This window comes from Mustela nivalis, assembly GCF_964662115.1.
Source record: "Mustela nivalis genome assembly, chromosome: 3".
NCBI classification, from domain to species: domain Eukaryota; kingdom Metazoa; phylum Chordata; class Mammalia; order Carnivora; family Mustelidae; genus Mustela; species Mustela nivalis.
Window position 1 is genome coordinate 154,724,118 of NC_139022.1, and position 11,687 is coordinate 154,735,804.

Below are 11,687 nucleotides of genomic sequence, written 5' to 3' on the forward strand. Positions count from 1 at the left end.
ATGTAATAGGAATTAAATAGGCACTCATAGATTGAATGAATGAATTATGAGCATTAGATAATATTTCCAGGATGAGGTGCCTGGGTGGCTTAGTTAGTTAAACATGGGACTCTTAAATTGGGCTCCGGTCATGATCTCAGGTTTGTAAAATCAAGCCCCAAGTCAGGCTCTGCAGTGGGAGTGGAGCCTGCTTAAAATTCTCTATCTCTCTGTCCCTCTTTCCCCCTCCCCCAGCTCGCACTTGCTCTCTCTCTCTCTCTCTCAAAAATAAATAAATAGATAATATTTCAAGACTTGAGAGGTAGGTGGATAGACCTCAGTACCTATTACTTGCCTTCTGGAAGGAGCATGGACTGAAGTGAGGGCTCTCAAGCAAAAGTAGAATAACTTTTAGACTAGTTCTCTCCTGTTCTGGATTCAAAAGCCACTTTTTAACATCAGCATGAATTATACACTGACACTGCTCAACAAACTTTGCTTAAAGATTTTACGTGTTCCCCTGGGGATAAAAATATATGTTTATATAAAATATAAAAAATAAAAATAAATAAAAATAATAAAGATTTTACGTGTTGTATTCATAAATTTTCTAGTTTTTTAAACTAGTTATCCCAGAATATAATTTAGAATGTATGACTAGTGATGTCCTTTGTATTATACAAGTTGGTTATTAATTCAGTATCATAGAAGTCTATTAGAACAGCAATTCAAGGTAATTTAGAGATTCTTTATTCATGCAATTACTAATCTTTTTTTAAAGAATTTTTTAAAGATTTTATTTATTTATTTGACAGAGAGAGAGATAGGGAGAGAGAGAACACAAACAGGAGGGTGGGAGAAGGAGAAGCAGGCTTGCCGCCAAGCAGGAGGCCTGTGTGGGACTCGATCCCAGCACCTGAGATCATGACCTGAGCTGAAGGCAGGCACCTAACAACTGAGCTGCAATTACTAAATCCTAAAACATTTAGAACTAGAGAATACCTGAGTGATCATCTATTTCAAAGTCTCCTTTTCGAAAAGAAGAAGATAACCAATTGATTTACCAAGGTGTTGTAGCTAATCAAAACTGATGTAGAAGCATGTTTGACAATATATGCCTCATGGGGCTCTAGTATGTGGTTCATTAAGTGTAATACATATTGAGAAAATATATTTCTATTTCTGACAAAATTACTAAAAAGATCAGGATAATTGTGTGTGTGTGTGTGTGTGTGTGTGTGTGTGTGTGTGTGGTATCTATACTTAAGCAAAACATTTGACAAACCATTTTATCTTTGTGCTTATATAAAAACAATATGGATGTGGGACAATTATCATTTTGTAGTGATTCATTTTATTTCTTGACCTTATGAGAAGCAATACAAATACATATGTGTATTTGTATATATATATGTGAAGCATAAAGGTACAGCTTAATGGGTTATTCTAAAATAGAGACATGTGTAACTACCAAGCAGATCAAGAAATAAAACATCAATTTCAACTTAGGGCTATTATGAATAATGGCTGGATTTTTTCATGCATATTGGTGTAATTGTATATCCATTTCTGTTGAAGACACACATACATTATGACCCAGCAATTCTGTTCCTAGGATCATAATGTATATACATCTTCACCTTTAGTAGATAATGCTTAGTTTTCCAAATTGTATGTACCAGTTTGCACTCTCAGTAGTTATATATGAGATTTTTCCATGAGCAGTTCTTCTATTTTTGGTTAGCGTTTTTTGCATCATATTTAAGAAATCTCTTCCTACTCTGTGCAATGAAAATATTTTCTGGTATTAGTTTCTAAAATCTTTATTGTTTTGCTTATCACCTGATTTGGTTTTCGCGTATGGTGTGGCACGGGATCCAATTTCCCTCTTTTCTATATGAACATTCAGTTGCTTCAGCACCAGTAGTGAAGGCTGTGCCTTCCTCAGTGTTCTGCAATACCAGCTTTTTCGTAAGTGAAATCTCTCTATGGGTCTCTTCTGCAGTTCTTCTTCAACAATTGCACACTGAAAGTTTCCAGGGGTTTACAGGACAGCTTCATATAGGCTAAAACAAGTCTTTCCTTCCTGATTTTGTTCTCTGAAGTTCATTGGTTTTTCTGGTCATGATGGAGTAACAGGGGAAAGAGGAGAGGGAAAGAGGCAAGGAAGGGAGGAAGGAAGGAAGGAAGGAAAATAGGAAGAAAGGAAAGAAAGAAGGAAAGGGGGTGGGGAGAGAGGCTCAGAGAAAGGAAGGGGGTAGGGACAAAAGGGAGGGAGGGAGGCAGGAAAGATGGAACGGAAGGGAGGGAATTTCCATAATCAGGAATGTTCTGAAGAGGCTTATGCTATGAAGGTGGACTTTGTAGCTTTATGTAGTACTACTTCTGAAATCTTGAGTTTAGCCCTTCTCAATTTTAGAATCTAAAAAATTCAGCTCAACCCAAAAGTATCTTTTGAACATCTACTACGTACCCAACCTTGTAGTATGTGTTGCAAAGAGTTCAGAAGAGAGAGTCTAAATCAAAATGAAAATATCCAGAGCTCATTTACTCATTATTTTTAAGCTTTGAACTATGAAAATTAAAAAGAGCACTGAATTTCAGATTTTATCATAATTTCTCCAGAAAAGAGACAACTAAATTCCTTCTAAATACTGTAAAGCCTAACAAAAGTTAACCCTTAATACAATCCAGAATTTAAAAATAAAACTGGACAAAACTAAAAACAACAAAACATGTCCCAACAAACCACTTAAAATATTTAGAGAATGCAGGAGTCATATATGGTGTCTTGTGCTAAAAATGGATCACGACAGGGTGTCAAAGCTGAAGCATTAGACCAATCATATAACTTTTGGTGGATATCTCAGTCATTCTTAGGATTGACTCTAACAGGCATAGTGGTCTATACTTAAGTCTTCCAAAATCTTTAGAAAATTTTTCTTCAAAATGTATCTATATCTCAGAATATCAATGTAGAAAGCAAATCGAAGTGAAGCTCTTCTAATTCATAAGTAATCCCCTCCAATCTGCCCCACCCTCTCTCTACCACAACCTATAGCCTCTGAGTTATCTCCAGGGCACCCTTGGGATCCATGGATGCCTAAAGTGAGTTATTAAAAATGAATATTCTGCATCAGTAATGATTATCTAAACTAAAATAAAAACTAATCTTGATTTTAAAAATTGAGTTGGTTTCTTCTTTTTGCTTCTAAACTGCTGCTGAGAACAGTGCAGGGCTCCTAGCTCTATAGTAGAATGAGAAACTAGAGGGAAGTCTCCAAGGAAGTCAAGAAGGTCCACTTGGGAAGGTTTTTGACTCTCTGCCTATTTCTTACTCTAAGGAACATTTGTAGTCAATTACCCTGCATCCCGGGTTGGAGTAGTCCATAGACCATATCACATAGAATAGAACCCTGTATCATTACGCAACTCACATGCCACAAGGCAGACAGGAACTGAACTTTAGACTGTCTTTCTTTCTCCACAGAGTAGGAAGATTTCTATCCCCATGATTTCAGAACTAATGATTTGATAGAGCTTAACTAAACCTCAGGTAGCATGAAGATCTTCATGAGGAGGCATTTCCTCTATAGTCAGGAAAACACATAAACCTGCATCCGGGCAAGAAGCCTGTTGGATGAGTTCTCCAAAGGAAGAGTAATCTTACTCTGATTTCCCTCGTCTCCCAATTTAAGATAGGGCCCTTACCATATCCTGATCCTTTTCTTAAACCAGTGTGGTGGTGAAACTGAGAAAGCATTAACAAATATGTGTAGGAATGGTGAAAAGAAGTGAAGAAAAATAGAAAACAATATTGCAACAAGAAAATGAAAAGGGCAAAGAATCAAGCAAGATAGCTTGCTCACCCTTGGACACATAGCGACTTCTCTTTTCTGTGTGCTGCCTCATTCTCCCTGCATCCAGGTGGTGGCACTGGTGCTCTTTCTGCCTTACCCTGTAGGGCAGCATTCCGCTAGTCTCCCTAAAATAGGAGGAACTCTAGGAGGTAAAGGAAGAGATGAGGGACACTTGGTTGACTATTATTGGGTCTATTGAAACAAAGCTTCCTGAAGGACCATTCCTTTGCAATGCATTGTCTTAACAAGGATGTAACAATCCTTGAGCAAGAGAAGAGAAAACGAAAGGAATTGGAACTATAAATGGAATGTACCTATGGATGGAGCATTCAGGGATTGAGCTGGGACAGCTACTCTATTTTTTTTTTTTAAGGTAGTCTTAAATATGGTTGGATTAGGTAGTTTATAACCTAAATTATGAAGATTGTAGCCACAAACGCATAGATCAATTTCTTTCATTCTCAGAAACTGTATAAACTTCCCCATTCTGTTACACTACATCGTGTCCAATTTTACAGATGCGAAGAAATAAAGCATAAAGGTATCTTCTGACTTGGGCCAGGTCACATAGCAAGTTGGTGATAAAGTTCTCTGGAGTGCTGTACTAGGTAAGCAAAGACACTGGATGATAAAGACACAGCTGCATGTCTATGCTAGATTCTCACTTGGAAGTGTTTCTGGTTAAGATAAGAAATTCTCTAACTATATCATAGACACTTTTGGACACATCTTTTGCAAATAGGCATTTTTATTTTTCAATGTGTTTCTAAAACATAAGACTCGAACATAGAAATGGATCTAAGATACAAAGAGACCATCTCGGGCTTTCAAGTGGTCCTGAAGAATGATCACTAGTCTTGTTTATCAAGTAAAATGTAATATATCATGGCCTACAAATAAAGTAAACAGCATTTTAAAATACATCTATTTGGGGATTTGTCAGTAAAGCTACAGAGAAAGGATTTCAAATGAGCACTGTAGTGACACACGCAGAAACACTGGTCATGGAGACACACTGATTTCAACTTCTTCCTTGGTCTCTATGAGACTATGTGATCTTGTGTAAACCACTTACTCTTTCTGCACCTCAATTTCCTTCTCTGTAAAATGAATGACTTCACTCGGATCAATCTAATCATCATGCTTCTGAAACTCTCTTTGGGAGTAAATGTTCCTTCACCTGAAATTGCTTCTAGCCAGAGTTGCTTCCTCAAAACAATTTGTCCTAAAACTAAAATCCGTATGGAAAAATACCCCAGGTAGGTTAGATGTACCTGCCCACCTTTGACTTTCTCTGTGACTTTTCTCCACAGTATTTCAAGACCATCAGAAGACACGGCACTGTAACACACTACTACGGTATGTAAACCAAATCTTTGACAAGCAGCGTCCCTGGAGCTAGTATATTTCACAAGTGTGCCTCTCTAAATGACTCACCATTTCCATGGCTATCTAGAAATCTATTATCAACTCTCAGTTTTTGCAGACAAAGAGAGAATAGGATTAGAACAGTCTAGGAATGAATGTCAATCCCAGGAATGTATGTCATGCAAGGTCCTACCACCCAACTCAGGTAAGAATGACCGGAACTCACAGGGAAAGTGAAGGTACATGTTTCATAGATAGCAGAAGGTTGTTTGGGGGTTGGTTGGTTGGTTGGTTGGTTGGTTTTGCCACATATTCATTAGTCTTGGGTAGTATAATGCTAAGTCAACAAAAGCTCTGCTTTGTATGTGGTTATGTTCTCTTTATAGGAGAAAAACTTCATGTTTGTAATGGATTTGAATTGATCACGAGACAGTATTCATCCTAACTAAGGGAGCATACATATCTCGGAGTTCTTTTTTTTTTTTTTAAGATTTTATTTTTTTATTTGACAGAGATCACAAGTAGGCAGAGAGGCAGGCAGAGAGGGGTGGGGGGAAGCAGGCTCCCTGCCAAGCAGAGATCCTAATGCAAGGCTCCATCCCAAGACCCTGGGACCATGACCTGAACTGAAAGCAGAGACCTTAACCCACTGAACCATTCAGGCACCCCATATCTCAGAGCTCTATCCTGGGTAATAGACACCATCCTGTTCATAGTGACATAATAGATTTCCCTCCTGCTACATGGCTTTGTGCTCTCAGGAATCACAAGGGCACTAATTAGTACTGTTCATCCAGCCTATTTTGTTTTTATTTAATGAGAAGATAGTCAGGCAAAAGATACTCTGTTCTGACTTCCAGAAGTCTACATTTAGCCAAATGATCTGATCCAAATACAGTTGGATACTGATATATCTGAAAAGCAGACCAATCACATGAGCACAAGACTCAAGATTTGTTAATGACTATCTGTTAAGAGTTTTGTGGCTTCTTCTCTCTTGCAGACACTGTAGTAAAAAAAATAATAATAATAATAACAGAATCTAAAAATGCACTGATAGAGTAAAACTAAAGGGATATGTATGTGTAAACTGTGATTGCTTGGATAATGGGTTCATTAAAGTCTCTCAAAATTCATATACTAACATTGTCCACATTCAACTTCCCTTTTGACCCCTTTCTCCTATTTTGTAAAACACACTACTTTCCTTTAAAATGAAAAGATCTGTCTAAAAAGATGTTGCTACAACCAGTGTCAAATAAATTACCACCTGTGCTCTCTTCTAAGATTCTTATGGTTTCAGATCTCACATTTAGGTCCTTAATCCATTTTGAACCTATTTTGTGTGTGGTATAAGACAGTGGTCCATTTTCATTCTTTTGCATGTAGCTGTCCAGTTTTCCCAACCCCATTTGTGGAAGAGACTGTCATTTTCCCATCATATATTCTTACTTCCTTTCTGCAAGATTAACTGACCAAATAATCAGTTTATTTCTGGACTTTCAATTCTGTCCCCCTGATCTGTGTCTATTTTTGACTAAAATAAAAAACTCAAGAAACAACAAGTGTTGGCAAAGTTGTGGAGGCAGGGGGTTCCCTGCTTAGAAGGGAATCTGCTTGCCCCTCTGTCTGCCCCTCCCCGCCCCACTCATGCACACCGCCCCCCTCTCAAATAAATAAATAAATAATTTTTTTAATGACATAGGATCTCATTTTTACATCAGTTTGGATGTATTATCATGCATTCTATTTCATCCTTAAAACTTTTAAAGGATACCGTGTATCAACATGTTGGATTCTCCTGGGGAGGTCAAAAAGCTACAGATGCCTGGGCTGCCCCCTAGACCAGTTAAGCCAGAACCTCTGGGAAGTGGGATGCAGGCATCTGTAGGTGTCAAAGACCCTTGGGTGATTCAAAGACCGCTGAGGTTATAAGGCACAGAGCTACAGAGCTCTCTTATAACCAAAGTTTAAATCAGGATCAGTTTTCATGTTCTTTCCTTTACCAGAAATTTGCAATAGAAAGAATTAAATTTTCAAATTAAAAAGTTGAAGTTAATTTAAAAGATCAGTTAATTATAAAAAATAAAATATAATGGAAAGTTAGAGAATGGATGTTTACAGGCCTTCAATAATTTGCATTCCTTGCAAGGCTAATAGAAGTCTTAAGGGTTTATGGCAGGAAAGCATGGTAACCTTAAGTTCACCTAGGCTCTTCTAACCCTAAATTGTGGTCAGGACTTGGGTTTGTGAAGTTTTAGACAAGTAAACAAGGTTCAATTTAACTCTTTTCTGCTATTACCCTTCCCCAAACTTTACTCCTTTTAGGTTCCACTTTGGTTAAATGGTAAGTCACGTGGATGGCTCCTCACTTGGCATTGCAATCCCAGAATGCTGTTTTTCCCCCAGCACCTGACTTCTCATTCACATTCTACCCTCTTTCACTGCTCTGAGAACTGCTCTGAGAAAGTAGGTACTGACTTGCCATCCAGGGCTTTTCCAATATTTACAAGTTGCAGTTCTCTTTGCTCAGACATAATCTTCCATGGACACCCAGTAGGTAAAACACCTAAAACATCTTGTTGAAATGCAGGTAGAGGGCTCAGAGCCCCGCTTGACCTACCTTTGCTTTTCCCCATCACCTCGCAGCTGCCTATAAAGGGGACTCATGGAGCTCCCAGGGGGGCAGAATTCAGGTTCTACCATTCTACTCAAAAGTATTTCCTTTCTTCTTCTGCACTCCTATTTTATTCACTGCACTGCTATTTTATTCACTATTTATTCACTCTAACATTCATTCATTCAGCAAAAACTTATTGAGCACTAGCTGTGAATATCTGGCACTTAATTATGTATGGCCTGATTTTAACACTAATCTAATTATGTGGGAATTCTCAGTTTAAATGTCTACTTCCCCATAGACTATGGGTTCTTCCTTGGGTACTCTGATCCTACACAGAAGTTAGATACTTGCTTGATTTTTCTATAAATCCACAGGTCTCAGCTCAAATGCCACATTATTAAAAAGGCTCTTGCTGACCATCTAACCTCAAATCATACCTCTTCACCCTGTCTCCTCTGTACCCCTGAGCTACTTTATATTTTTTCCCATATCATTTGTCACCACCTGAAAAAATACATGTGTCATATATGTATATATATATATATATATATATATATATATATATATTGTGTATATAAAATGTCTATAATATATGTGTATACGTGCATATACATATATATGTATATCCCTCCAGAATTTAGGCCTCTTTTTTATTCACTGTTATATCCTTAGCATCTAGAACAGTGCTGGACACTTAAATTGGTATTCATTAGATATTCGCTGAAGTGGTAGATGAATAAATGAAGTAAGCAAATATGGCTATATATTGTTAGCATTAAAAAGATATTCCTGTTAAAATATATGTATGACTTATATCCCGCACTGAAATGGCATCTTCTTTTTTGTTTGTTCTTTAATTTGACTGTGTTATTTAATTATTTAGCATGCTTTGAATCTGCCCACCTACCTCCATGCTTCCCTATGATGGCAGTGTGTCTGAAGAACTATAATTTCAGTGCTGGGGGAAGGGCTTAGTGGTTCCATATTTTTATTTTTTCTATAAATTGCAAGTGATCTGTATCCTATATTCCTTCTCTCTCTCTCTCTCTCTCTTTCTCTCTCTCTCTTTACAAGTCTATCTTTTTTAATTTTCTATTTTATTAATTTTATTAAGTTTTTTTTCTTTTAATTCCAGTATAGTTAACATGCAGTGTTATAGTAGTTCAAGGTGTACAATGTCATGACTCAGCAGTTCTGTACATTACTCAGTGCTCATCATGGTAACTGGACTCTTAATCCCCACACCCATCTCACCCTTCCCTCCACCCACCCCCTTCTGGTAACCATCAGTTTGTTCTCTCTAGTTAAGAGTCTTTTCCTTAATTTATTTCTCTCTCTTTTTGTCTTTGCTTGTATTTTTGTTTCTTAAATTCCACATGAGTGAAATCATGTGGTGTATTTTTGCCTCTGGCTGACTTGTTTCATTTAGTACTATACTTTACAGCTCTATCCATGTTGTTGCAAATGGCAAGATTTCATTATTTTTTGTGACTGAATAATTCCATTATATCTTCATTAGATGTGATAAAGTAGATGTGGGGTGTATATATATACATATACACATATGCATACACACACACACACACACACCCCACATCTTCTTTATCCATTCATCAACACATGGACACTATCATAGTTTGGCTACTGTAAGTTATGCTGCAATAAACATAAGGGTGTATAAATCTTTTTGAATTTGGGCTTTTGTATTCTCTGGATAAATACCCAATAGTAGGAATTACTGGTTCTATATGTAGCTCTATTTTTAATTTTTTGAGGAACTTCCACACTGTCTTCCCCAGTGACTGCACCAATTTGCATTCCCACCAACAGTGCACAGGGATTCCTTTTTCTCCACATCCTTACCAACACTTGTTGTTTCTTGTGTTTTTTTTTTTTTATTTTTGCCATTATGACAGATGAGGTGATATCTCGTGGTTTTCATTTGCATTTCCCTGATCATGAGTGATAAGCAACTTTTCATGTGTCTGCTGACCATCTGGATGTCTTCTTTAGAGAAATGTCTGTTCATTTCTTCTGCCCATTTTTTAATTAGATTATCTGGGGTTTCATGTGTTGAGTTGTATAAATTCTTTATACATTTTGGATACTAACCCTTTATCAGATATGTCATTTGTAAATTTCTTCTCTCACTCAGTAGGTTCCCTTGGAGTTTTGATTGATACGCAGAACCTTTTTATTTTGATGTAGTTCCAATAGTTTATTTTTTATTTTGTTTCCCTTGCCTCAGGAGACGTATCTAGAAAATGTTGTAGGCTGATGTCAGAGAAATTACTGCCTTTGCTCTCTTCTAGGATTTTTATGTTGTCTGGTCTCATATTAAGGTCTGTAGTCCATTTTGAGCTTACTCAATGTAAGCATACACAATATGATGTGAGAAAGTAGTCCAGTTTCATTCTTTTATGTGTAGTTGTCCAGTTTTCTCAACACCATTTGTTGAAGAGATATTCTTTTTCCCATTGCATATTTTTGTTTCCTTTGTCAAAGATTAATTGACAATATAACCATGGGTTTATTTTGGGGCTTTCTATTCTGTTCCATTGATCTATGTGTCTATTTTTGTGCCAGTACCATACTGTTTTGAATACTACAGCTTTTTTTTTTATTTTCAGTGTTCCAAAATTCATTATTTATGCACCACACCCAGTGCTCCATGCAATACATGCCCTCCATAATACCCACCACCAGGCTGATCCAACCCCCGACCCCCTCCCCAGCAAGACCCTCAGTTTGTTTCTCAGAGTCCATGGTCTCTCATAGTTTGTCTCCCCCTCTGATTTCCCCTAACTCACTTCTCCTATAGCTTTGTAGTATAGCTTTGTAGTACCCAGGGATACATGTCTGTGAATCATCAGGCTCACAAACTTCACAGCACTCACCATAGCACATACCCCCAATGTCCATAACCCCACACCCTCTCCCTACCCTTCTCTCCCCAACAACCCTCAGTTTGTTTGTGAGATTAAGAGTCTCTTATGGTTTCTCCCTCCTGATCCCATCTTGTTTCATTTTTTCCTTCCCTACCCCCCACAACCCCCTACCCTGCTTCTCAAATTGCTCTTATCAGAGAGATCATATGATAATTGTCTTTCTATGATTGTCTTATTTTGCTCGGCATAATACCCTCTAGTTCTGTCCATATCATTGGAAATGGCAAGATTTCATTTCTTTTGGTGGCTACATAGTATTCCATTGTGTGTGTGTGTGTGTGTGTGTGTGTGTGTGTGTGTGTGTGTGTAAAATCACATCTTTATCCATTCATCTGTTGATAGACATCTAGGTTCTTTCCCAGTTTTGTTCTTTTTTGAGATTTCTTTGTCTACTTAGGGTTTTTTGTGGCTCCATTCAAATTTTAGGATTATTTATTCTAATTCTGGGAAAAATGCTGTTGGTATTTTGATAGGAATTGCATTAAATCTGTAGATTGCTTGGGAGGTATGGACATTTTAGTGATATTTATTCTTCCAGTCCATGAGCATGGAATGTCTTTCCATTTGCTTGTGACATCTTCAATTCTTTCAATGTTTCCTATTTTTTGGCCAAGGATTGGTTCATTCCTGGGTAATTTATTATTTTTGGTGCAATTGTAAATGGGATTGTTTTCTAAATTTTTCTTTGTGTTGCTTCATTATTAATGTATAAAGTGCAATGGAGTTCTGAGTTTGATTTTGTGCCCTGCAACATTACTGAATTCATTTATGAGTTCTAGCAGTTTTTTGGTGTCTTTAGGGTTTTCTATATAACATGTCATGTCATCTGCACATAACAACAGTTTTACTTCTTCCTTTCCAATTTGGATGTCTTTTGTTTCTTTTTTTTTTTGTCTGATTTCTGTAGCT